Source organism: Mesoplodon mirus, assembly GCF_964341445.2.
Source record: "Mesoplodon mirus genome assembly, chromosome: 17".
NCBI lineage: Eukaryota > Metazoa > Chordata > Mammalia > Artiodactyla > Ziphiidae > Mesoplodon > Mesoplodon mirus.
In genome coordinates, this window is record NC_138993.1 from 75,737,381 (window position 1) to 75,759,189 (window position 21,809).

The 21,809-nt window shown below is 44.9% G+C and overlaps 1 pseudogene across 1 annotated transcript; it reads right to left on the reverse strand.

Moving 5' to 3' along the window:
- Positions 1-3,679: 3,679 nt before the first annotated feature.
- Positions 3,680-21,249, reverse strand: LOC309792649 (proteasome activator complex subunit 1-like; annotated as a pseudogene). Its single transcript has 3 exons — positions 20,233-21,249; positions 16,127-16,235; positions 3,680-3,854 (listed from the first exon to the last, which is right to left on the reverse strand). The product of its transcript is annotated as a proteasome activator complex subunit 1-like (transcript).
- Positions 21,250-21,809: the final 560 nt, after the last annotated feature.

Below are 21,809 nucleotides of genomic sequence, written 5' to 3' on the forward strand. Positions count from 1 at the left end.
GACTCAGGTTTAGAGTCAAACAGAAACTTGAACGAACCTACGGAGGAGTTTGGGAGATGAAGGAGGAAAACTGCGCTGGTTGGAAGGTGGTTTGGCAAACATCTTACAAAATGAAACATAATCTTACCATGCAATCCAGGAATCATACTTCCTGGTCTTTTTTCAAAGCAGTTGAAAACTCATGTCCATATAAAATGTGAACACAAACGGCTACAGCAGCTTTAGTCCTAACTGCCAAAACTGCAAGCAACCAAGGTTCACAGTCACAGGTAAATGGATAAACAAACTGTGGTATACTCACCAGTTCTTTTAAAAACTGAGCTATCAAGTCATGAAAGATATAAAAGCACATTAGATGCATGTTACTGAGTGAAGGAAGGCAGTCTGAAAAAGCTATTCACTGTATGATTCCACTTCTATGACATCCTGGAAAAGGCAAAACTAGGGAGACAATAAAAATGAATAAATCAGTGGTTTCTGAGGGAAGGGGAGAGACGAGTGAAAATAAACACTCTGTAGGACGTAATGATGGTTCTGTGTCATTACATCTTTATCCAAGCCCATAGAATAGAGAGCACCCTGAGTTAACCTAAGGTAATCTATGGACTTTGGGTGATTATGGTCTGTCGATATATGTTCATTGGTGGTGAAAAATGCACCATTCTGGTGAGTGATGTGATAACGAGGGAGGCTGTGAATGGGTGGAGGTGGGCAGGAGGAGATCTCTAAACCTTCCTCTCAATTCTGTCGTAAACCTAAAACTGCTCTAAATAATAAAGTCTTAAATTTTGTTTCAAAAAAAAATCTCCCGTGAGAAAGTCCTAAATGTCACTGAATTATGTATTTTAACATAGTTATTTTATGTTGTGTGAATTTCACCTAAAAGAATCCGCCGTGATTAAAGAAAAGCCTTCACCTCTACGGAGAGGGTTCAAGTAACGCCATGGTTATCCTACTGCAATAGACAAACAAACCAAAGCATAATCTTTCTTCCAGAAGATGTTCTTATTTCAAAAACAAGAACCAGAAGGAGAGCAGAAATGGATACAGAAAATGAAGAAAAAAGGGAAGGCAAGGCTAAAACGCAAAACGCTGACACTCCCAAATTCAGGAGAAGAGAACCAGGTAGTGCCCTAATCCCACCAGATCCAAAGACAAAAAGTTTCTGATAAACTGACAAGCTTCTCTTAGGGGTTTGTGATGCAGGTGCTGGGCCCTGACCTTGAAGCACCTGGGATGCACTCGAACAGAAGGCATTACGATCCACGATCCTGCATTAACAGTGTCTGAGGGAACGCTCTAAGTTGATTGCCCAAAGAGGCTTTTAACCTTCAACCACATAATTATTGCATAACAAGCATAGATCCCTCTTCCCCGTTGACTTCCCACAGCACACGCACGGTTTCACGTGCCACCCATCTACCCTCAGTGTCGTAACACGGGTTTGAAGAGGTTGGCAACGATTTCAGTTGCCGTGTAAAATGCCACATCTATATTCTGATTATTGAAGGAATAATTGCTTAGCGTAGAAAAATTTTTGACTATAGGAAAGTGAATAGAGGAGAATTAAAATGAGCCATAAGTGTGCACCCGGAGACAGCCCTTGTTAGCACTTTAAGGACATTCTGGCTGTCTATTTATATGCATATATGTTGTTGTGCAAAATGGAAACCACCCTGCTTTAAAATGTTTAAATGCCACCAATTTCTTAAAACATGATTTTTTTTTATGGCTACGTACCATTCCATTTCCTCACTGCAATTACCTGGTCCCTTCAGCCACTTGCACTCATTGCCCACGGGCTGCCAAGCTCAGAGCGTTTGGAAGAGCCAGATATGGCCTGTGAGCATCGCCACCTCTGTCTGATGGTCACTGTCCCCTAGGGGCTGCAGACGCAGCAGATGCTGACAGCGGATGTGGACCGCGGTCCGTTCAGTTCACTAAGCATTTGTTATATTTCTACATGCAGGAGCCCTGGCTACTGAGGACCCAAAGAGAAAGGACACAAAATGGAGTCAGGGAAATAGAAGATATAGCAAGAATGGTCCTAAATACTGCAGGTGTCATTATTCCCATTTTAGAGATGATGAAACTGAGGCACAGAGTGGTGCTTAACCTAAAGTCACATGGCTAGTGAGGGGCTGAGCCGAGTTTCAGGGCTGGCAGCCGAGCTCTGCAGGCCATGCCACCACCACCCCCAAAGCTGTGTGATGCCCGAGGCCACAGGTGGGCTCAGCACCCACACAGCCAGCTGGTGAGGAGTGAGGAGCGTTACCAGTAACTTACTTTTTCACATTCCCACTGTTAGCTAAGCAAAAAGGTCAATGGGGACCTGCTGTGCGCAGTGAACTGAGCTGTGTGTCAGGAGGGACGATGAAGCAGCCCCATGGGTCCTGCCCTCAGGATAAGAAACAGACGTAATAGTAACGGTACAGCGATTATGCGATTAAGCTTTGCTTATGTACCACGAACCCAGGTTAGGGTCCCGGGTTCCCCCGCTCCTCCTTCCTGGTGGAGAAGCTTTGGGTGAGGAAGATCAGGAGGGAGACGGTAAGGACAGGACCAGTGACTGGCCAGCCTGAGACCACCTCTAGCCCTCAAATTCTTTAAGGAACTGAGTTTGGTTTGAAGAATGCTCCGAGTTGCAGAGACTGACCCGCACACCCTTCAGCCAGCAGAGTGACACGCAGAAGCTCCAGGGGACCCCAGAACTTAGCCAGCCTCTCAGAACCTCTGATCCACAAGCCGTTTGCTGTTTGGATGCTTCCAAGCAGCCCCTGGCGAGAGGCGCTCCAGGGAAGCCTGTCTGGTGTCTTGAGTCCAAATGCAAACCTGGGCATAAACAAGCCCACAGTACATCCCCGAATATGCCCTGGCCCCGAGCCCTGGGCTCAGCGTGGTGCTTCCAGCGTGACGCTAAGAGGGTTCCTGGAAGTACCTGGCTGCAACTTGATGAAAACTTGGCCCAGGTATAAATGTTTGTAAGCTATTGTTCTTTGTCTGTAAATCTTTGGAACTGTTGTTATGTATTTTTCCTCCGACAATTTGGCAGAATTGGAAAAAGTTACCATGAGATCCAGGTAGAGCCCCAAAGGAGTTCTGGCCAAGAGGGGAGGAGGGGACTCAACCAGGCAGAAAGCTGGACTGAATGGAGAAAAGCAAGGGCACCAACTCCTTTGCACTGAAACCACATCAGCTAAGGAAAAGAAAGGGAACCCAGCAGCGCTGACGCCTTGGCACTCCCGTGGGTGGTCCTTGCCTCAGCATGACGGGCCCAGCTGCCCTCCCCAAGCCCTCCACAAGGCGGCTCTGCCGGCTGCTGGGCTGCTCCTCGTGGCTGCCTCCGTTCCTTCCCAGACTTCCCTCCACAGTAGGTCCTGACATCTGCGTCGGGATGTGCATTCTCCCATTCTGCTTCCTTTCATGGAGATCTTGGGGAAGCACAAGACCACCAGCTGAGCATGCTAAGAGCTTCCTCCTCTCCTCTGGAGCCCGACGTGAGTGACTCACGTAGTTCCAGCTGCTGGGACGAGATGGGTGATATATCCTGGATGCGTCCTCCCCGGGAGTGGGCATGTGCTCCTCAGCTTCTGCACTTCTGGAACCACTTTGGACCCAGAGGTAAAAGACATGTGTTGACGATGGCAGAGCTGCCTTACCAATTCTGCACCACCTACTTCTAGACTGATGCTGAGCCCAGGCCAGGCCCCTGTTTCGGATGCATCTGTGCTAAGCCTCCCAGCCTTCCAGGCTCCTCTCTGATTCTGGCCACGGTGATGGCTGGCAGTTCAGTGAGGCTGCAGCTTGCCTCATGCTGACGGCACCTCAGCTCATTTCCTTGGGCTTTTGTGATACTAAAGACACAAGGAAATGTCTTCTCATCACTCAGGCTTACGCTACGTGAAAGTCCCAGGACATTAGCATACCACGCGGCAACCCTCAGACAATGGAGGGTGAGAGCAATTGGACATGTGTATCTCCCACTTATAACACAGCCTAGGTGATGGTGGGCTAGGTGGGCTAATCCAATAGGCCTTGTGTCCTTATAGAAGAGAAGAGACACAGAGACAGACACATGCAGAGGGAGGATGGTGTGAAAACACACAGGGAGAAACCACCTGATGACAGAGGCAGAGATTGGAGTGTCAGGTCTGCCACATGCCAGAAGAGCAAGGATCGCCAGCAACAGAAACCAAGAGGAAGGTGTGGAACAGATTTCCCCTAGTGCTTTCATTAAGAGCATGTCCCTACTAATACCTCAATTTCAGACTTCTGGTCTCCAGAACTGGAAGAATACCTTTCTGTTGCTTTAAACAATCAGTTTATGGTACTTTGCTATGGAGCCCTAAGAAACTCCTACAATTAGCCTAAAACACGTTGCAGTTCCAGATAATTACTAAGCAATAAAAGACTACTAGGCTTATTTCAAAAGAACTAGGGAGCCAGCTTGACAAATTTCCCCCTGGTCAAAAGGGTGCAATTTGAGTTTTAATAAGGGCAGAAATGGCAAAGATTGACATATATCACATTGGCTTAAATCCTTGTGGCTATAATGATATTTTACAAAACCAAATTGGTCACTTCTTGACAGGCATGAATAATGAGCCCATTATTTTGAAACCCCAGTAAAATAAAAGGAAAGGATCAAGCACTTTTTATGCTTATCCTCCATCAACTATAGACATTTAACTAAAGATTAGATGAGGGGAAAGCTCTTCTTATAAACTTATTCCAGCTAATAAATGAAAACAAAATGATAAAATTTGGATGCAAGTATTTACCAATCTCCAGCGAATCTATGGATCAAGACATCGAAAAGGACAAAGAAACAGACATAAAATACCTTCTGAGGATACATCCCAGTGTGGTCTTGCCAAAGGAACTGAACCCAGATCTGAACGAACCTCTGAATCCAGCCACACACAGCGGGTACAGGATAACTGGCCCTAGGGAGTAGGGGACCTTTCTTTTGTCAAAAGGATGAAAGAGTCTTCTAAGCAAAGAGGCAAGCTCTAAGCTAAGGAAACATGGAAGTGTCCTTTGTCCCGAAATGCCTTCACATCTCAACAATGCACTTCTGTACTTTACAGGTAAGTATGGAAAATGCATATTCTGATTTTTAATGTTATCAGTGATGTCTTTGCAAAAGCTATTCCTGAAATAAATGCATTTTTTAACATCTTTATTGGAGTATAACTGCTTTACAATGTTGTGTTAGTTTCTGCTGTATAACAAAGTGAATCAGCTATACGTATACATATATCCCCATATCCCCTCCCTCTTGTGTATCATGATCTCCCAAAAGAATTTAATATTTATTTGTAAAAGTAGGCAGTAAATCTGAATTGTGGCATCATTATGATTTTTAGAGCAAAAATATACAAAGAATCATTTTTGGTGGCAAATATAATACTTTTGGATCAGTAAAGCTTTATGTAATTATTGCTGTGTGGTTTGTTCACGATATATGGCAATCAGCAAGATCTAGTCCTTGGGAAACACAACAGGACAAATGGCCCACATTCTTCAACAGATGAACAGTAAGAAAAGAATTGGTTGGTGGGAGTTGATGTGTGGACTTAAAACTTAATCAAGTTTAAGTACAGCAATAAGGAAATGTAAAGGAGCAATTAGTGTCAAAACCAGGAGAGTGGTGATTTTGGAAGGTGTGAGAGCCCGTGATGGGGATGAGGACACAGCCAGGGCTTCTGGGGAGGCTGGCATCGTTCAGCATGTTGACCTGGTTGCTGTAACAAATTCACTGTCTTTTAGCAGTTGACTAAGCCCCGCCTTCGTTTCGTGCATTGTGGTACCTGTGTTCCACGGGCTTGCCCAGGGGGTGCGCCTGTTGCCTTCTCATTGTTTGCAAGCTGATGGCAACTCACTGCCCTTTCTTTGAGAGTCTTCATTGTCTTTTATAGCATTTGGTAGGGTTTACCTCTCTAGGTTGGACATGTCTCTACAGAGACAGATGCACACTGTTGGGTGTAGGGGTGGAAAACGGTCTGACTATTGGCAGTAGCGAACATTGGTCATGAACGTTCACGTGGAAAGTTACTGACCTGACACATCAGAATGATGGCAGCGCATCGATCTCTGTGCTGACTTGTCTATTTATGCCTTCATCCAGCACTTGTTGCCAAGGAGTGGGAAAGAGAATATTTGGGACCTCTATATAAGCAGAGGGGATTTCCTAGGGGATGCCAACTGGACGACAGGGAATTGAAACAGCAGTAATAAACCTGACATTTATAGGGGCCTTCCAGGGGAGAAGCGAGTTTCTATAAACAGGAGACCCCAAGGCCTCAGGAATGAATGAGAAATAGGAGGTGTGCAGGTCAGGACTCCTTTGCTTGCAATAAAGTCAACCTAAGTTGAAATCGCTGTCATGGGATACTACATTAAGCTTTCCTCGTGCCTCAGAGGTTCAGGACAGTGGGACAGGATTGTCCTCATTATTAATGGGAAAAGCCACAGCATCTGCAGAAGGTCCTTCTGAGATCCTTTGCCCATCACCCACCACCAGCCAAGGTGAAAGAAGAGGAGAGAGTCAAGGAGGCTGATGGCTGAGCTTGCTCTCCTGGACGGGACTTGCTGGTCTAGTTTGGATTTTATGGCCTTTGTGCTCCCGAGTCAGCTGAGGGAAGTCCAGGAGAATCTTTGAGCAACAAGGATGTACTTTCAAGAAGAGGAGATACCCTCTAGAACCTCACAAGACCTGCACTGGATCAAGAAGTGATCAAGAAGTGCACCTCCAGGAGCCCCCAGGGGGCTGGCAGGCACCCCTGGAATTGGTGGGCATATTTGAAGGAAGAGACTGTTGACCTAATCTTACTTGGAGAAACAGGAAGGCTGAAGTAGCCCCCAGTGACAAAACAAAAAGACAGGCAGCAGAGGGAGAAACAAGCTCTTCCCGAATTGGGGAAGGGGGAGGGGCAAAGGTGCCAGGTTTTCCCAGGGACCAGCTGGGTACCAGGAAATGTCACCGAGCTGGATGGAGCCCAGTTCAAAGACTTCTCCCAAGAAGGCGGCGGGGAAAAGGCACGGTCAGGATGGGGCTCCTGCCTCCAGAATATAGAAACGCCCAACGTCTAGGCATTTGCAAACGAGGATTAAACACTCAGACCATGACACTGTTCAAGCAGGACGCTCTCCCTTCCCTTCTGCAGAAGTCATCGTCCCAAGGGGAAAGTCCTGACACCAAGAATTGAAGGGCAAATGCCAGCTTTCCTCTCTCATGGCTGGTCCCCACATTTCAGGGAATCCCTGAGCTGGAAAGAAGAGCTCTTTGACCAGGAAGAAAGGTATGGTTTTCATTTGTATGGGAGTGGCATTTGTAATGTCTGAGAAAATGAGGGTGCCGATGACTGAGGGTGACAGAAAAGTCATGGGACCGGTTTGAGTATCTTTAGGAGGCAGAAAGAGGAAAAGATGTAGAAGGTGTTTGAAGTTCCTGGTGCCCACTGGTTGCACTGACTTAATTAGAAAAGGCTTACTGACCTACAGCACGCAATCTGGACGGAATGCACATGTGGACCTGGAGCTTAAAGCTTAGATGGTATAATATAACCTGACCTCTCTCTCTCTCTGTCTCTCCCTCCCCTCTCCCTTCTCGACTTATTTCTAATAATTAATTTTCCTTGTTGACCCCGTTGTCCCCACCAGCAAGCAGACTCTCTCCCCATGGTTGGAAAGATGGCCATTTCTTTACAGCTAGTGCTCTGAAGGCAGAAAGAACCCCTCTCTCCCAGCATCTAGTATCAGTTGTCACAGAAGGACTCAGACTTGTCCTACCTGGGGGTTCCCTCTACGCCTCGAACCCATCACTGCGAAGGGCAAATGGGACACCAGGGTCGCCAGGCTCAGCCAGGTGCCCATCTTGTGGTTGGAGACGGGGGTCTCAGCGTTAACCCTCTAGCTGGAGTCATGTGAGATGGGCGAGGGTACGTTCTTAGTGGTAAGAGAAGTGTTGGGGCCGATAGACTAAGGAACCGGAGAGTTCGGGAACAGCAGAGGTAGCCCAGGAGCAATTGTGGGAGAACAGACCACAAAGGGCTCTTGACTCTCCTTCAGAAGTGATGGAAGGACTTCTATGTTTCAGCATCCACTTGGCTGGCATCCTCAGTGGAGCAGAAATGAGGTTCCACCTCCTCTCTGAGTCTTTGTTCCTTGGTGTCTGTAGCTTTGAGATGCTGAGTGGAAGGAAAAGAAAGTACTGAGGTTGCATGAACATTTTCAAAACACATAAATTGCTGAGAAAGCAGTGGACTGAAGGCCAATAACAGACACAGTCAGTCATGCTGGAAATTACACCCCACTCCATCCAAGGAGCTTTACTGAAACACAAAAGCGTGCATTCGAGTGGCCAGTAGTGCAGATGTTCCCACATATGACTAATATTTTCTCTCAATGTATGGCAGCCAAGGGAATACGAGGGAATGCGTCGTCTGTAAGTTCTCACCCAGCATCTAGCATACATTTTAATGCAAATTGCTACACAGGCTACAGTTCCTTTTCCTGACACCCGTCGCCCCTCCGAGTAATCGCCAGGTGACTGCATTTGCTTAGGTTGCTAAAAGACACAAAAATAATTGTAGGGTTTCTTTTTTTAAATGGTGTAATTTAGTGGGCAAAGCAACTAAGTTAAAAGAGAACAGATGTAATAATGCAGTTACTTTTTATTCTAATATTGTTTGATTCTTAAAATGTGTTCCGTAAAGCAAACTGTTCTAAATAACCGTTACTAGACACATTAACAGACACGTTAAAAACACGTATTTCAAAGTCGTTTCCAGCATGCCAGAGTTGACGGACATTTGCGTCAAGGAATGTTAGTTGCGGTAGCAGTGGTAGACCGGCGGACCACCTCGGTTCTGCTCCTGCTTCTGTGAGTTAACAGCTATGTAATCATGGGCAGCGCACGTACCCTAAGCATTTCCCATCTAAAAACATGCGGGTATCTGGTTAGACGCTTGCTGAGGCTCCTTTCTGCTCTAAAAAATTACGTTCCTCAACCATGTGTAAACCCAGAGCTCTGATTTTGTAAGCAATACAACCTTAGGGCTGTATTATTGCAGTTTGTCAATTCACTGGACAGGAATTATATATGAATTAAGTACTCCAGCAATTGAAAAATGAAAACCAACTTTAGTGGGAGCCAGAATTCAGTGCTTTCCCCACTTCTGCGTGATTTCCCAGCTGGCCCTCAAGCCCTCGCTTTCCTCGATAGATACCCAACTTCAATTCCAAGGTCAACTTATTTATGTCACTCCCTGGCAAATACCCTGTGCTGCCATGCCTCTCGCCCGCTGTAATGAGCCCACCTGTACCTCATGCAATTCTCTACCATCGGGCTGTGAGAGAAAACGGAACTCACTGACGGGTCTTCCGGGAAACTCACAAACACAAGCATCGAATGAACCCAGGACGCTGAGCAGCCTCCTGCATCTCCAGATCCAGCACCCCTTCCGCTCTCCCTGCCCCTGGCCCTCCTTCTAGAGACTCCGCCCCCTCCTGCCCCATCCTCACTCTCAGCTGATGTGTGAGTTTCCCAGAGCTGTTGTGACAACATACTATGCACTGGGGGACTTAAAACAACAGAAATGTATTCTCTCTCACACTTCGAAGGCTGGAAGTCTGAAATCAAGGTGTTGGCAGGGCCAAGCCCCCTCCGAAGGCTCAAGGGGAGGACCTTCCTTGCCTCTTCCAGCTGCTGGGGGTGGCCTTTGATCCTGGGTTGAAGATGCAGTGGTCCAATCTCTGCCTCTGCTTCCCACAGCCTTCTCCCTGCAGGTGTGTCTCTTCTCGCGAGGTCACTGATCACACCCTGATGACTTCGTCTTCACCTGATCATATCTGCAAAGATTCTATTTCCAACTAAGGTCCCATCCATAGGTACTGGGGGTTAGGGCTTTGACACCTCTTTGGGGAACACCATTTATCCCACCATGTAAAGGCTGTGCCTTTCTGCTCCCTCTGCACAGAGGGCTTTCTCTCAGTTGATACTTGGCTCCCTGTTTCATTCTGGGAGGAAAAAGTCAAGTTCTTGCCAAGAGAAGGCGAGGACCTCCAGCACGTGGTGCCTTGAGCTAGCTCTGGATGTCCTCCCATCCCCCGTCTCCTTCAAGGCTTTGCCCACGTGTCGCCTTAAGTATCTCTACCCTCTTCTACTTTATTTTTCATAACAAAGATCCATTTGTAACATGCAAAGACTATGTTTATTTATTATTTCTACGGATTGTACTGCATTTCCCACTATTAGAGTATAAAGTCCACATCTGGGGTGCTCACTGATGTCCTAATTGTCTGGAACCTGGTGAGTCTTCCTTAACTGTGTAATTTATCAGCGTGCACGATGATTCCTCCCAAACATTTTTTTTAGAGTCTGTCAAGTATTTTGGAGCATACACCCCCTTGGAAAAAAAAATGACTGGTTTCGATTTTTGTTCAAAATGATGTAATGAGCCACAAATTAGGCATAGCAACTAAATATGCCAGTAAAAAAAAATTAATATAAAACAAATGTTGAGAGGCCAAGCTGGAATATATTATTTTGGTCAAAAGCAAAAGAGTTGATAGATTTTGTTAAGAAGATTTGTACGAAAACTGTGGGGCTATTGAAAAGTTTCCAAAGTACTCTTTTTGTAGGGAAAGGGGAGGGGCAAACAGGTAGGCAAGTAAGAGGTACAAACTATTATGTATAAATAAGCTACAAGGACATATTGTACAACTCACGGACTGTAGTCAATATTTTATAATAACTGTAAGTGGAGTAGAACATTTAAAAATTGTGAATCACTATATTATATACCTGTACCTTATATAATATATAGTACAGCAACTATAAGTCAAAAAAAAATTTTTTAAGTATGCTTTTTTGTGACTAGAAACAACACATAAGGTGGAGGGTTTATTGGTGTAGTTGTCACTTCAGTTAGTGAAGTCAACACAGCATGTCCTGTTGTTGCTACTTACTGAAAATGCATCAAATATTCCTGCATCTCAAAATACTTTCTTGAAGCATTTATTTATTTTTCGGTCTAAGTATCATTGGGACAATATTCCTATTTATTCAAAACATTGTTAAGAAAATTTCTGCAGCTCATTTAATAATACAAATATAATATAAATACTTGTTGGTCAAACTTCAAATAGCGAATAGAATTTGGAAAAAGGAGAACAATTGGCATCTGCAAAACAGTTTCACATGAAAATAGCTCCATCATCAGTGGATTCCTGTTGGGAATGTTGTCTCTTGCGGACTATTTGAAGTAAAGATTCAAGTTAATAAATAAAGGATGTGGTTAAAAAATAATTAGGAATGACAATTTCTTTTAAATAACATTCCATATGCAAATAACTTTCATAATGAGATTTATATAAATACATTAAGATATTCTAATTTGGAACGATTTAGCATTATTCACCGTGATGATAATGTGTGTGAATGCACATTTCAGTCTAGAACACCCTATGGAGTACAGCCTTAGAAAGATGCTGCTTGATTAGAAAAAATGCCAACCTAACATAACAACGAAATCAAACATGTGTACTTGATTCACTTGTGTGTGAAGTTGTGGGGATGCCCTCACCCTGAGCCCCAAGTGAGTCCTATAGTTAAAACAGTCTTCCTGAATCACATGTGGGATTAATGAAGTACAAAGCTGCTTAAGAGGTTTGATTTGGATGGAGGGAACAGAGCTGGATCTATGACACACACATTATCAGAGGTCAGTTGGTGTCCCTTTGGTATAAGTTCGAAATTAGGGTCTTATATCTGCCCAATGTTAACAGTGGAAAATAAGGTTCTTCTAGCAGAGACATTCAAAATTATTTCAGAGGTGCTGAATTATGTAACAGTGAGTATCCTCACAGACAATAGGGCCATACCTGAAAATCTAGGCAGGGAATTTCTTGTTAAATATTAGGGCACTTAACAAGACTCACACGTTGTTTGCCTTGGAAACCTCCTTAAAGGTAGGCATTTACACCATTTGATAAATAATACAGTAGCATCCATGAAAAGACATTTCAAGTCATTATTTTATTTATTCATCTGAAGTCAGCGTCTCCAAAAACAAATACATTGCCTCCTACATTTCTTACCTGGGATATCCTACAGTCCTAGGGAATCAAGTACGAGCCCATTATTAGCCAATGACGGGGTCGCCAACACAGCTAATTATTTATTCACTGCTTTGTGTGTAGATCCAGATCCATCATTGCTTCTAACAGAGTAAATCAACGCTTGTGAAATAAACAAACAGGTGTGGTCTTCTCAACTGATGCTCTGGGGACTGGTGAGGAAGAATTTCCTTAGACTCAAGCATCATAATAGAACGACGAAACCTACCGCCTTTTCCCCCCACCACCACCCCGCAGTACCCAGCACGAGGTCTGGAACATGGGCGTTTAGGGTCTGGGGTAATTTGAGAGGGTTCAGTAGTCCACATCTTTCCAGCCCCGTGACCTTGAGCAAGGTAATTAATTTCTCAAGGCTTCAGTGCCTCACTTGTAGAATCAGTATACTAATAATGTTCACTTATAATGTCAAGTACACAATTAACACAGTGCTTACTAGCTAAGGGTAATAGCTCTTATGATTTTATAGACTGAGTAAATTAAATAAATATATATACATATTTTTTTTTCTTTTCATCGGTGGAGAATGAAGGTAAACCTACTATTTGTATGGTGGTCTGTATAGTTGTTAATGTTACACAAATGGTCCTCATGTGCACAAAGCTTGAAAATCACAATTCTACATGACAGTCTAGAATCATGGACTGGGACCTGCAGTCCAGACAGGCTGAATGCTATACTCAAGGCCATGGAGCTCATCAAAAGAAAAGTCAGAATCCCTCTTTTCTGGTATCTTGTTCAACCTCTCGAAACAGAGAAGCTGGTGGGAATCTATCCAGTGTCCGTACCACGGAGAGCCCACCAGTGGGACCAGGGTTATGTCCGTTTTCAGATCAAAACTTGAAAAAATGGTTTTGATCATATTTCTTGGTTATAAGCGTATCATAGGGCTAATGTGAGAGTAATATTTTTTCAAGCCTGAAAACTAATTGTTAAATTGATATTTTGACAGTTGGGTCCCTATGGATCAAATGAGATTTGTCAGAATAGCAATGCAATTTTACAAATTGATTTTGTTTGGATATAAGGCGGTATTATTGTTTTAGTCTGGTTAAACACTGGAGATGTTTATGTTTATCAGCATTACTTATTTTTTTCAAAAACTTTCCCCCCGTGACTTCATTCATTGCAGCCTGAGCTTCTAAGGCAGGAGACGAGGTACAATCAGGGCCCAAGTCAAACAAATCTCACACATACTTGTCAACAAACAGTTTCATTATTGTCAGAACTCCATTGTTATAACACTACTAAGAAGCTCATAAATTACTGAAAACTGTGTGCTCTGCCCTTTCCCCAAGAAATCTCCATGGAGAGCAGTGTAAATGGTGTGTAGCTGTTGATGAATTGTTCTGCTCTCATCTCTAATGTAAGGCTGAGCCTCTCTTTATTGAATGGTGGTCTGCCAAGATAGTTGGTGGCCTAATGGTCAATTAAGTTCCAAATGGACTTCAAAGACCAGGATTAGCTATTTCCCTTTGCTTTCACTTCTTTAATAATAATTCACACAAAGCCCTGAGAACATTTTACATATGCTCCATTTGCAGTCAGTGTTTGCGAATTATTAAATACTGTTTTCCCCAAAAAATTTTAAAAACAACCTTTTTAAGAGCAGATCTGACGATCATTACAATGATGACACAGTTAGAAATTAGCAGTGGCACCATATGGCACAAGTGAACTTACCTATGAAACAGAAACAGACTCATAGACATAGAGAATAGATTTGTGGTGGCCAAGGGGTTGCCCCACCTGGGTAGGGGAAGAATGGATTGGGAGTTTGGGATTAGTAGATGCAAACTATTACATATAGAATGGATAAACAACAAGGGAGCACAGGGAACTGTATTCAATACCCTGTGATAAAACATAATGGAAAAGAATATGAAAAAAGGTATGTGTATATATATATATATATATATATATATATATATATATATATACACATATATATATATACAATATATATATGTGTATAACATCAATTTGCTGTACAGTAGAAATTAACACAACATTGTATATCAACTATACTTTAATAAAATAATTTTTTTAAAAAAAGAAATTAACGGTGGCTGTGCCACCATGTCAAGAATGCAGCATCTGGGCTTCCCTGGTGGCGCAGTGGTTGAGAGTCCGCCTGCCGATGCAGGGGACACGGGTTCATGCCCCGGTCCAGGAAGATCCCACATGCCGCGGAGCGGCTGGGCCCGTGAGCCATGGCCGCTGAGCCTGCGAATCCGGAGCCTGTGCTCCGCAACGGGAGAGGCCGCAACGGTGAGAGGCCCACGTACCGCAAAAAAAAAAAAAAGAATGCAGCATCTTCACTGCACAATTGAAGATGCTTTAATCCTGCTCCATTGTTCAGATTTACGATTTGTGTATCTCAGAGGGAAAAGCTCCGTGTATACATTTCATGCCACAGGCGTTATGTCTTATAATAAATGTGACAATGATGCATAAAAGGTTTTCAAAGGAATATTTGGGAAAATACTTGAAAATTTCTTGTTGGGTTTTCCCGGTATCCTGTGATATTACTCATTTTACACAGGACTTTAGTGCCAGTGGGGAAAAGTACCTAGATTTCCTACACCTCCAATCAAAGTGACAGAGGCGGAGTCCCAGACTCCCACCCTCAGCCCCACAGGAGCCCAGAGAGCAAGCTCTGATTAGCTCTGTTATCACAGCAGGGATTTGTGTGAGACACTGAAAAGTACCTAGAAAGCCACGTACTTTAATACAAGTCGAAAAACTGTGAGTTTGTTCTCTAAAGTAATCTTGGTTAAGAAAGAAAAATGTCCATCTCAAGAGATCCGTCACACAGAGCTGTGGATGCTGTTACTGAATGCAAAACAGCAAAAGATGCCTTAAAATTATAGGCATCCTGGTCCTAGGGCTGATGTGCATGGATCTGGGACCCAGCAGAGGGGGAGAAGGAGTGGGAACCTCTCAGCTTTTCCAGGCTCCGTGCTCTTCCCTCATCTCGTTCCCCCAGAGCTTGGGTGACTGCTGCCAGCCGGCTGGGGTCGTGGAGGTGGGATACCCAGAAAGATGGGGAGAAAGGGCAAGTACCAACTAGGAAAGAGATTCTGGGGCTCCTTCTTTGTACAGGAAGTCCCCTACATATGAACGGGTTCCGTTCCAAGGGCACATTCGTAAGTCCAGCAAAGTTAGCCTAGGTACCTAACTAACACAATCGGCTATATAGTACTGTACTGTAATAGGCTTATAATACTTTTCACACAAGTAATACATAAAAAACAAACACTAAAAATAATGAAACCATTTTTAATCTGACAGAACAGTACGTTGAAAAGTACAGTAGTACAGTACAACAGCTGGCATCCAGGGGCTGGTAACAGTACCAGCTACATCACCGCTACTTTTATGCTTGCTTCTGGACCTCCTCAGCTAGAAATAAAGATATTGTACTACTGTACTCTCTACGGTACTGTAAAGTACACAAAAGCACAACCCCTTGTAGAGGATGCACGGACGTGACAACGTACGCCATACACGTGAACTAGCTTACGTGATGGGGCATGTGAACGCAAGTTCGCATCTTTGAAAGCTCACAACTTGAAGGTTTGTATGTAGGGGACTTACTGTACTTTAATTGTAGGTTAACAAGTGGTTACAAAAATTATGTAGAGAGGCCTCTGATACCCACAGGCCAGTTTCCTCTATGGTTAGATATCACATAACCACACTGCAATATCCAAACCAGGAAATGTACATTGCTGCAATGTGCTAGGTGCCATGTCATCATCTGTGTAGATTTCTGTATACGACTACTCCCTCACTAGACAGATCTCCCACTGCTGTTCCTTTCTGTCACACAAAGGGCTGTGGCAGGAACAGAGATAGAGGGTAGAGGCGAGAAGGGGACCCAGAAACTTCTCGTCTTCGTGGATACAATAGTTTTCATACGGCGTGGCACCTGCTTCTGATAAACCACAGCCCCATGACTAAACCCGTCCTGCATACTTACCCTATAAGAGAAAGAGAAGAGCCTACAACAGGCTCTGTTTGATCGACACAGTCAGACAGCGTTACCCGGAGAGAAATGGTGGGAAGAGTGTTGACGTGGATAATAGTACCTTGATTAAGAGAAGATTCCAGGGTACCACCAGAAGAGGCAGGTGACGGTGCTGGAGGGGAGGAGATTGGTTCATGATGCATGTAGTTGTTTTGGGTCCCCAGGCCCCGAAAGATGTGCATACTAACGTAAAACACAAGACCAAATTACTTGTATTGTTATGTACATATGTACCAAACCACCTGTTTGTCCAGCATCACTGAATGAAGTTTCCCCTCATGAGAATAAGTTGTCTAGATAAGTAAAGGTGAATACACCTTTAACACCTGGTGTATTCATTAGACCACTTAATGGAAATTTTTCTAAACTGAAATGTAAATCTCTCTGCTTCTTAAACAATACACTTCTTCCTGAAATACACATTTCTTGTTGGTACACTCTGTGCTGGAAAGAACATCACCCCACGTGTTTTTCAAAGGAGCTAAGTTCTGGTAGCACCTCTGCGTCCATTGAGCTGAGTTGCTAACAGCCACATAGGCTCATCAGTTCCCTTGCTCTTGAGGGTTGCTGTTTTGATCTAGAACCACCTAGAACCATCTAGAATGAACCGCTCTGGGCTGCCCACCTGACCCCTGCCCTCATTAGAGCAGCTCCTCCTTTATCTTACTATTTACTTTGTGGTATTAGAGACCTGCCTAAGATTTTGTTTGAGCATAGCACATGTTGATGAGAAATATTTTGAAAACCAACAGATCAGACAATCTCTTTATGATCCTGTGACTCTACTGTGCCCTCAGCGAGGGCTCACATCTGGAATATTGAGGTTCTCTAGGCTTGTAAAGATTTTCCCAGTAGATATTGCAGCTGCTCATCACCCTGTCTCTCCCACGTGCTGTTTGTGATTTCTGGAGGGAACAGGATTCCAGCCAAAGACAACGGTCTGGCCCTGCCCCCTCCCCCCAGACCACAGACTCTGCTCTGAGCAGCATTCCAGTTCCCTCTCACAAGGTAAAGATCCATCCATAAACACTGAGCTTCAAATCATTGGAGACAAAATAGGAACTGCTTGAACAAACAGTCAGGAAGTATCCAAGCCTTGATTTTTTTGAAAACTACCCCCCATTGGCCCAGAGTGGAATGAGGAAACACCATGGCTGATGGATAAGGAAACATAGCTGTCTTTCTGTAAAAGTAACAGATTCTCAGGTGCCGTAACGCGCCCTCCATGGCTCCCCTCCTCCAGGACGGAGCTCTCGCTCTCTTCCATCTGTGCCTGTCCACCCAGCAGCACTGTACACACCGTCGTCCGTCCCTTTATTTTAAAAAAATGAATCTCAGGTGAAGCAACTAGCACCTTCTCTTGCAGCTTCATGTCCTCGTTTGTTGATGCAACAGAAACAAGTCTCTGAATGTTATAGTTTAGCAGAATCCCAGGCATACATAATATTAAAAATTATATCTTTGATGTTGTGAGATGAAAACTCTGGCCCACTCCCTGGATAATGGATCATATAATGATATTTCCTTTGAAACTGTTGTGTAATATTTCAGATTCTAAATAACACCCTCACCCATGGCCTAAATCAATGGGGAAGTATTAATAGCCAGGAAAATCAGTAATGGAACCATCCGTAAAAAGCATATACAGGAAAGCTTTATTTTTGCCGGGTAAGCCTTTAATACAGACATAGTCTTTCACTGAAAGTAAAATTATGGTACAAATGGTCAGGAAAACAAATTGGCCATGTGTGCTTTTGCTGGTCCACAGAAAGAAATAGGTTAAGGGTGACAGCTTTGGATGCTCTAAAATAATTAACTTTTTAAACTCATAAATTCTTATTTTATGGCTGCCTACAGATTAATCAACATCTGTTTAAAAGTGGAATTTTGCAAACCTGCCTCATTAACATTGTAAGATTGTATATCTTTACCAAAATTCTTTCCATCCACTTTCTAAGCTGATGACAAAACTGTTCTATGGATGGTGGGCCTTGCACTCTGTTCCACTCTGAGGCTATTAAAGAATATTCTTAAAAGTTATATTTATCTTTTTCCTCCTCCAAAAGAGCATCTTTGGTATTATATGGTGTTATTTCGTATTTATAAATGACAAGATTATTCAGAGTTGCTTGCTGTCTATCAAAAATTAACCATCCAATCAGGGAAGACTGTGACCAAATTTGGGAGAAAAGCGATGACATTGCAATTTGGTGACAGTGGCCGTGAGACTCACCAGGGCGCCCTAGCTTGCCATCGGAGCACACTGCTCCCCGAGGTCTACCCCCTGCCCTGTTCTCCTGCATGGCTTCCTGGGCAACCAGCTTCTCAGCTTCCTCAGGTCATAAGGCCTGCGCTAAACCACAGCGCCAGGCCACTCTCGCTGTCAAGCTTTGCCAGCCCACACATGACCCCTGTGCAGACCAACGAAGAGATGGCACCTTGGACCAGCGGCAGATGGAGATACATGTCTATGAATCTGGGGTTCCTGCAAACACAAGAACCAAGAACAGCCCCCAAGAGAAAACGCAAGTGAGATTTACTTCCGAGGTGAGAATGGGTAGTTGGCAAGAGCCGTCCAATGACTGAGCTTGAAAAAAAGAGAGAAAAGGCCATGTTGCCAGCCAATCCCAGGAGGGAAGAAGCGCCATGGTGGCTGATGCCCACCCCGGGTCTCCCTCTGAGCAGTGTGGCCTTCCGTGTAAGGCGACCCTCCCCAGCCCCTCCTCGACTCCCCGGGAGAGGGAACCCCATCCACGCTCCTCTTCCTCTTCGTGGAGGCCAACGTTCAATGGATACCCAGCCTGTACCTGGCCCTGAGCTGGCCTGTCGCCTGGGCTGCCACCTGCACAGTCTCCTGCCATCCTCACCACCATCTCACAGAGAAGCGGAGCCCCTTATCTGCCTTCACAGAGGCAGAGACTCAGCATGTAAGTAACACGTCTGTGGTCACATGACTCCAAATCCATGTCAGAACCAGTAAAAACCCAATGGCTGCCTGACAGCAGAACTGCCTGCCCCCTTCTGAGCTCAGGCACTGAGGCTTCCTTGGCCCTCAGGCCGAATCTTCTGGTCACCAGCTGCCATCAGAGACTTCAGCCACCAGGGACACCGTGCCCACCTTGAACGCAAGGGAAGTGTAAATACCCTTCTTCCTAGTCTTTATCCAGATAACCTCTTCGTCTCCACAATTCTCAGCCATTAGTTAAGTTGTACGCCTTCACAGAAATAAAAACATTCATAAAAAATTATCGACTTAATTTCCCACTTTGACCATTGGATAAAAAACATGTGAAATGCTAACATTTTTTGCATTCAAATGTACTCTTCTTAGGGGCAGGACAGGAATAAAGACGCAGACATAGAGAATGGACTTGAGGACACAGAGAGGGGGAAGGGTAATCTGGGATGAAGTGAGAGAGTGGCATGGACATATATCCACTCCCAAATGTAAAATAGATAGCTAGTGAGAAGCAGCCGCATAGCACAGGGAGATCAGCTCGGTGCTTTGTGACCACCTAGAGGGGTGGGATAGGGAGGGTGGGAGGGAGGGAGACGCAAGAGGGAGGGGATATGGGGATATATGTATATGTACAGCTGATTCACTTTGTTATACAGCAGAAGCTAACACACCATTGTAAAGCAATTATACTCCAATAAAGATGTTAAAAAAAATGTACTCTTCTTTCTAGATGTTAATAATTACAAGCAGACAAACCTGAGTCCAAGTGTAACCTGAACAATAAAAGACCCGCCGCAGCTCCCTTTGGCTCGTTGTCTGAAGTGCCGAGTTTATTAACCGGCTTTGATTTGCAGTCACCTTACAAACTCAGACCCTTACAAGGTACTGAAAATATTTGTTCTTATGTGCTTGGACACGTTTCTTCCTTTTTTTTTTTTTTTTTTTTTTGGTGCACAATGGTATGACTTTATTTATTTTGCCTGGGAGGCAAGGTGAGGGAGAAATCTCAACAGACAGAGGGTGAGAAAAGTCTGGAGTCCCCTGTAAACGTCAGAAAGGTCTCTGCTGGACCCATCACAGAATAGGAGAGGAGGCCAACAGGTCACTCCCTTTGCCTCTCCCCTGGGCTCCTTGAGCTTCTCGAAGTTCTTCAGGATGATGTCATAGAACACAGTGTAAGCCTTGCGGGTCTCCATGACCATAAGCCGGATATCCCAGCACTCTACCTCATCCAGCTGGTGCACCCGTCACCCATAATCACCCACGTGGGGCTGTTTAGCTGCTTTGGTCATGGCATCAGAGCGCTCAGAGAAATATTTGGAGATTTGCGTGTGGAAGCCTTCCGGCTTAATGTGAAGGGTGGTCATCGGCTCGAACACCTCCTCCTGGACAGCCACTCCAAAACTGTTCCCATCCTCAACCCGAGGTATCCTCAACCTGCGGCAGCCAGGTGGTGACCAGGTTGAGCTTCTCAGTGACATCCTTGATCTCAGGCTTCAGGCGCTGCAGGGGCACCTTGTCATTGCAGTTCACTGGGCCACAAAGAGGACCTTTGTCTTCATCTTCCTCTTTCTTTTCATCCTTCTTCTTCTCCTGCTGTTTCTTCCACTGCTCCTTTTCTTTCTCCTTGACTGGATCAGGCCCTGGGATGTCCAGGGGGCCTTCAGATTGCCCAGGTTGGCTTCATTGAGAGCTGGCTCCTTCAAAAATGCATCCACTCAGAAATCTTCTTGGGGAAATAGCGGGTTCTCTGTCTTAGTACATAGGTCTTCACAGAACACAGCCACCTTGGCTTGGGCTTCGGGCAGGACCCTGAGCGTGGCCATGGCCAGGGCGGGGGTCTAGTGCCGCCCGCGGAGTCAGGACTGGGCACAGGGAAGGGAAAGAGAAAGCAGCACTTGCTCTCCTTCCCGCGTGGCCGTCCTGCGGAGTCGGGGTTCTGGAGGAGGCGGGGTCGGGGGGGGGTGGGCAGACCGGAGAGAGACTAGGAGCCGAGGGGCGCGGGCAGGCGACCCAGCTGGGGCTCCCCCTAGAGCCCAAGAGGTGCGTGCCCGGCGCCCAGCCTCCCCGGCGCCGCCCGTCTTTCGACTCGGACACGTTTATTTCAGTCATAGTTTAGTACTGAAGTAAAGATGGAAGGAATTCCATTTGCCATTTTGGAATCTTGTTTCCAAGACTTGGAGGAAATTAGAATTCCAACATGATGAAAAGTTAACGTGTGTAGCCCAAACGGTACATATCGTGTGAAACTTGGAAAGGGAGAGAGAGCGTGCTATAAATGCATAATTAAATGTACTCCTCAGAAACTCACTTTCAAACTACAGACAATGTTTCAATTTCACCAACAGTTTGGTCTTGTTCCGGGAGGGCAGCACAGGCCTCTGGGAATGCAATTCTAATCCTAGCCTTTCTGGAATCCTCTATCATCTGAACCTATAACCGGTCTTTACTTTGCTGTGCTTTGCTCATGGGACCATGTGAAGTTAATGCCAAAAGGAATGTAGCATTTCATTAAAAACTGTGTTAAGCTGTCACTCTAGTATATGAGTAAAATCATTCAAGAAGCATAAAATGCAAGGGCTAAAGAGACCTCAAAATCCACTTAACTCAGTCACCTCATGTTATAGGCAGAAACTGAAGCTGGGAGACATGGGCTCATTCAAGGGGGTGCGGCCG